Below are 5,809 nucleotides of genomic sequence, written 5' to 3'. Positions count from 1 at the left end.
TATATATATATATATACTGTATGTGTGCGTTGCGAGTGTGCATGAGCGCTGAATGGTTAAACGCTGGCAAGAATTAAAAGTAATGCAATTTATAAACTTTAGTGGCTGCCTCGATTGTGCAAGTGACAATTCCTGTGTCAACTGTGCAGCTGCTTATAGACAGAAGCGATGTGTGGTGATTTGAAGACATGCTATTTTGAGAGAGAGAGCGCGCGCGCGGTGATTCACTCACGCTGTTTGTGAAATTACGTCTCACACAAGGTTTTCAAATTACTTTATAAGTTATTTAATGAAGAAATATGAAGGTGAGTAGCTCACCTTCAGCATTATAATTATTTCACCGACAGAGACTGACACATGCAGCTGCATGTCGTGCCAAACCTCTCATGGCTGGCGCGTCATCAGCTTGAGATCGGTAGCCGATCAATCGGAGCACCACTATTGATTACTGTACACACACAAATATATATTGTAGTTCAAATATATATATGTATTCTGTCATTGTTTACTCATTCTCATGTTGTTCCAAACCTGTATGGGTGTCTTTCTTCTGTTGAACACAAAAGAAGATATTTGGAAGAATGTGAAACCAAACAGTTGACGGTAGCCATTGACAAGCTCGCACAAGCTCCCATTTTACACAGTTTGCTGTGCACTCAAGACTATTCTGTCTGACAGTCTCATCCACAAGTTTTGCTGCACTGGTCTCACCTCCACATTTACCTCACAATAGCAAACAGGAGAAAAGGCAGCCTAATTAGCACCCTGTGTTGCACAAAGTTCATGGTAGGTTGACGCCTGATAGTTGTCATGTTATTCGCATTACAAGCTGTTCTTGTAATAATAAATGTGATGTCTTGCTGTTTCCATAATCAACTCTCTCAAATCTTTGGACCTGGAAAAACAACATTTATAAAATATAGTACATTACAATTTTAAAAACCAAATCTCTAATTAAATGCATGAAAATGTTTGAAATAAGTCTGATTGAATGACTCAGTATATGACCAATTTACCTTTTTGTAATTAGTGAGTATTCAAAGCTGAATGTAAACAATAAACATAAAAAGGCTTTTTTTCATATGAAATATGCTTAGATGCTGATACCTAATTTCTTTTTACATGTCAGTCTCTCCGTGTTTCTCTCAGGAGTCAAACCTGCAACGTTTGCATTTCCAACACAGCTCCTTAACCACCCTTTAATGTTTGGTAGGTCTAATTGTTAGGCTACCATCCCCCATGGAGAACCAACACTGAAGTCATAGATTGTCACATTAACGGCAAGTCTGAACAGGATCATGCCCACAACTGCACAGTATGGATGACTTGTAGATCTTTTTCCCAACAAATCAATCTACTATGAACACAAAATGTTTGGAAAATTTCTAAAGTATCTTTATTTAATCCGGCACATATACAATTTTTCATTAGCTGAATAAAAATACACATACAAGAACTGAACATGATTGACTAAAATGGGGACTCTCCATTTTATTCGCATGTTAAAAATATACTTAAACACCCTCCATTTTATCAAATTAAAGGATGTTCTGCTTTGGTGTCTGGTATAATATGAAAGCAAAGCTTTGATATTGCAGATTAGACAACAAAGCTTAGAAGCAATTCCTAAGAACTTCTTCGAACATTGCAGCAAAATTGCAGGACATTTTTCGTATTTACCAATGCTGGATAAAACACTTACAGCATGACATCTCACAGAGAGTACAGGTGCATATCAATAAATTAGAATGTCGTGGAAAAGTTCATTTATTTCAGTAATTCAACTCAAATTGTGAAACTTGTGTATTAAATAAATTCAATGCACACATACTGAAGTATGTTTACACCGCCATTTTGGCTCTAGATAACTTCCAGTTGCAAACGCACATTTAACTCACTTAAACTTTCTCATCCAATAACAATCAACTGTCACGGGACCGTCAGGAAAGCACACCGTGTAACAAAGGTTCTGGGTCCAAATGCAGGTGAAAACTTCTTTATTCGAACAGATAGGCCGACAAGGCAAAACAAAAACAGGTCTAGGGACGACGAACACCATTACATACACACAATACAGCCAGGCCGAGTGGTGAGTGAGGAAAATATATAGTCAGTGAAGACGGGGCACAGCTGAGGGTGAGTGTGATGAGTGAGTGACTGCACCGGTGTGTGGGGTTTGGGGAAAAAATAAACACATACCTCTTTGAAACACAGTGTTTTACATTAGTTTCAACCAGTTTTTGATAACTCTGGCCAGCACTGTAATATAATGAAAAGAGACGTTGTAAGACAGAGGAGTACTGGCTGCAGTCTTCGTCAATATTTAATTGATTCTGACTTGCCCGCTGCATTACCTTGAAACAATAGCGTTAAGCGCCCTCTTCAGGTGGCAAGCATAACAGCAACAAAGCCTGCGTGTACTGCTTGATGGAGTCGATCTTGGCCTGGAACTCCATGCGGGATGCATTCATGTTGGAAATCATGGCACCGACATTACCAACGATGGTGGCAAAAATGAGCACGCCAATGAGAAAATCAGAAACGACAAATAAATACTCAACATCTCGGACGGGTGGTGGCGTCTCTCCAATGGTGGTGAGTGTGACTCACAAAGGAATCTATTCCTGATTCCAAGCCTTGAGCTCTACCCCGGGCCCAGGAGTTCTGGCCCTAACAGGTAAGTTTTTGGGTATGTAGCCTAGGCCTTTGGCCGTAGGGGATAATATCATTGACAGCCGTCTTAACGTCCCAGGGGCAACTCCCATGGCTATGGTAGAGTTGGTAGTTAGTGCTCGCCATGGTTTTCTGGCATGCACTCCCCTCAGCATGGTGGCGTGGGTATACCATTCCCCATAGCAACCCCTAGAGGACGCAGTTCGAAGTTCCCTTGAAAGGGAACGTCTCAGATTACGTATGTAACCATGGTTTCCTGAGTAGGGAACGAGACACTCCTCTAGGTTTCCTGCCATACTTTCGGACGCAAGCTTCAGACGAAGAAGTGGATGATGTGTTCTCCCGGTGCCTATTTATACTATAGTCGCACCGGTAGTGACGTCATGGCTGTCGCCGGCCAACGTGTTGTTGATGTTTTTTCAATGTATGCTTCAGACACGGGTCACAACTAGGCGTTCCCCATAGCGACCCCTAGAGGACGCAGTGTCTCGTTCCCTACTCAGGGAACCAAGGTTACATACGTGACCTGAGACGTTTTCACTGGGGCGGTACAAAAACTCAAAGGTACATCTAAAATGGTAAATTTTATTAACTTAAAAGTACATTTAGGACCTAAATTGTCCATATTATTAGGCACCACCCCAGTGAAAGTTTGGTACCTTGTTTTTTCTGAGAGTGTTGTGTAAGGTAGTGTTTCTTTTCCCTTTAATTGAGAAGGGGGGAAATGTTGAGAGTGGGCTTTTGCAGCTGTGTATATGTCTGTCAATGAGATTAAAACGTTCATGCTTCACCATTCCTTTGGCCTGGTCATCTTGCAAGTTAGGGGGAAATTTCAGCTTTAGAATGGCACAGTATGTTCCTTTTTTCAGTTCCGGACTGAGGTTCAGTGATATTCGTCCCTCTGTGCAAGCTGTTAAGTTTAACTTTAAGTCTGTTAAAGTTCTGCCACAATCAGCATATGTTTAGCTTTACAACAAATGTCATCAAATTCCCTGCTGATTCGGATTACAGCACGAGACGGGGGAGGGGAGGTGTGAAGATGATGTCACACAGCTCACATGTGCCTTTACAATGTGTGTGACTTCAGTCATGTCAAGTAGAATGGAAAACAGCTAATCTTTATCTAAGTAAAGAAAAGGATAAAAATAAAAACTAATAATAATTTAGTTTAGTTTAGTTTATTTATTTTTAAAGCACTTATAAAACAGCCTCGCTGACTGACCAAAGTGCTTTACATGAGTAGAGTAACAAATACAATATAAAAATAATCTGAATAAACATAAGCAAAGTACACAAATACCAGATTAAAACATAAGCAACATTTAACGCATGTTAAAAGCAAGTGAAAACGAATGGGTTTTAAGAAGAGATTTAAAAACTGGCCAAAGAGGGGGCATTCTAAGTTCTACTGGCAAGCTATTTCACAGTCGAGGACCCACCACTGAAAAGGCTTGATCACCTCTGCGTTTTAGCCGTGAGCAAGGGATTGTCAATAAATTAAGTTTACCAGATCTTAAACTTCGAGGAGGATTATAGGGACACAGTAAATAATTAAATAAGTAAATAATAACTGAATTAACACAGCAACCTATTTGTAGACTGCAGTTCTTATCAAATTAAGCAACAGTATATTTAGGTGTGTGGATTTGTGTAGATAAGATCAAAAACCTCATTTTTGGAATCTTTGTACTCTAAAACACTGGTCGGTTATGGAGAAGACCTGTCTCATGATCTTTTTCTGGGAAGGCCTAGCCGAGCCCTTCAAGTCCCTTATGCCTTGCTGGCCCCCCGAGGAGTCACTGGAGGAATATGTCAATCGGGTTCTGTACTTGAGAGGCTCATCCTTAAGGGTGGAGTTCGCTGTGGAGCCCGCTCACAGTTCTCTTGGAGTGGCGATCCAGGAGACTTCAGAGGTCTTGTCAGCTGTTCCCAGAACCTAATGCCCGTTCCTGGGCCGTCCTGGGCTGATACGCAGCGTGCAGGATCCTCCGCTGAGGTCGGTGCGAGCGGCGGTGCACGCTCACAAAAGCTCCGGAACCGGCAGTGTCCTCTCACAGTTCCCCCGAGGCAGCGGTGTCCGCTCACAGTTCCCCCGAGGCGAAGGTGTCCACTCACAGTTCCCCCGAGGCGGCGGTGTCCGCTCACAAAGCTCCAGAAGCGGTGGTGTCCACTCACATATCTCTTGAGGCGGCGGTGTTCACTCACAGTTCCCCCGAAGTGGCGGTGTCTGCTCACAGTTCCCCCGAGGCGGCGGGGTCCGCTCACAATGCTCCCGTGGTGGTGGTGCCCACTGAGGTTCCCTCCGAGGCGGCGGGGCTTGCTTCTGGAACTCGCTGATATTTCCTCTGAGGTGGCGGAGCCCGCTAGTACTCTCTCCGAGGCAGCGGAGCTCACGTCAGGCCTTCCCAAAGTGGCGGAGCCCGCTGATGTTTCCTCCGAGGCAACAGGGCTTGCTTCTGGCCTTCCCGAAGCAGCGGAGCCCGCTGGTATTCTCTCCGAGGCGTTGGAGCTCGCTTCAGGCCTTCCCGAAGCGGCGGAGCCCGCTGATGTTCCCGCCGTGGCGGCGGGGCTCGTTTACAAAACTCCTGAGGCGGCGGTTCTCACTCACAAGGTTCCAGAAGCAGCGGAGTCCGCTGATGTTCCCTCCAAGGCGGCGGGGCTTGCTTCTGGCCTTTCCAAAGCGGCTGAGCCCGCTGATGTTCCCTCAGAGGTGGCGAGGCTCGTTTTAAGCCTTCCCGAAGCGGCGGAGCCCGCCATTGCCCGTTCCAAGGCAGCAGCTCCTCACACACCGCTGTGGTTGCCGCTGGTTCTGCCCTGGGTCCCCATCCTGCCAGCTCTTCCTCAGTCCCCAGGTCCCCCTCCAGCACACGGACCATTCAAGGTTTGTGTGGTTTATACATTTTATATATTTTTTTCTTATCTAATTGTGGATGTACTTGAAAAAATAAGATGTGTGTGTGTTCTAAAAAATGGTATCCAGTTAGCTGTATATGAAACAATACAACTCTAAGGCTTCTTTAGATAGCAAAGTAAATTTGTTTATGTGTGTGTGTGTGTGTGTGTGTGTGTGTGTTAATAGGGACAGAAGGCAGGTGTTACGGCCCATAACCATTTTAAGGCTCGTTAATTCAAACCA

The 5,809-nt window shown here is 44.2% G+C and overlaps 1 pseudogene; it reads left to right on the top strand.

Annotated features, from left to right (window-relative positions):
• LOC107586866 (cilia- and flagella-associated protein 221-like) overlaps positions 1–5,809 on the top strand; it is a 20,632-nt pseudogene that overhangs the window by 12,156 nt on the left and 2,667 nt on the right.

This window comes from Sinocyclocheilus grahami, unplaced genomic scaffold, assembly GCF_001515645.1.
Source record: "Sinocyclocheilus grahami isolate Dianchi unplaced genomic scaffold, SAMN03320097.WGS_v1.1 scaffold86.1, whole genome shotgun sequence".
Lineage (NCBI taxonomy): Eukaryota > Metazoa > Chordata > Actinopteri > Cypriniformes > Cyprinidae > Sinocyclocheilus > Sinocyclocheilus grahami.
Note: the sequence above shows the minus strand (reverse complement) of the source record. Positions and strands in the feature narration are given on the sequence as shown.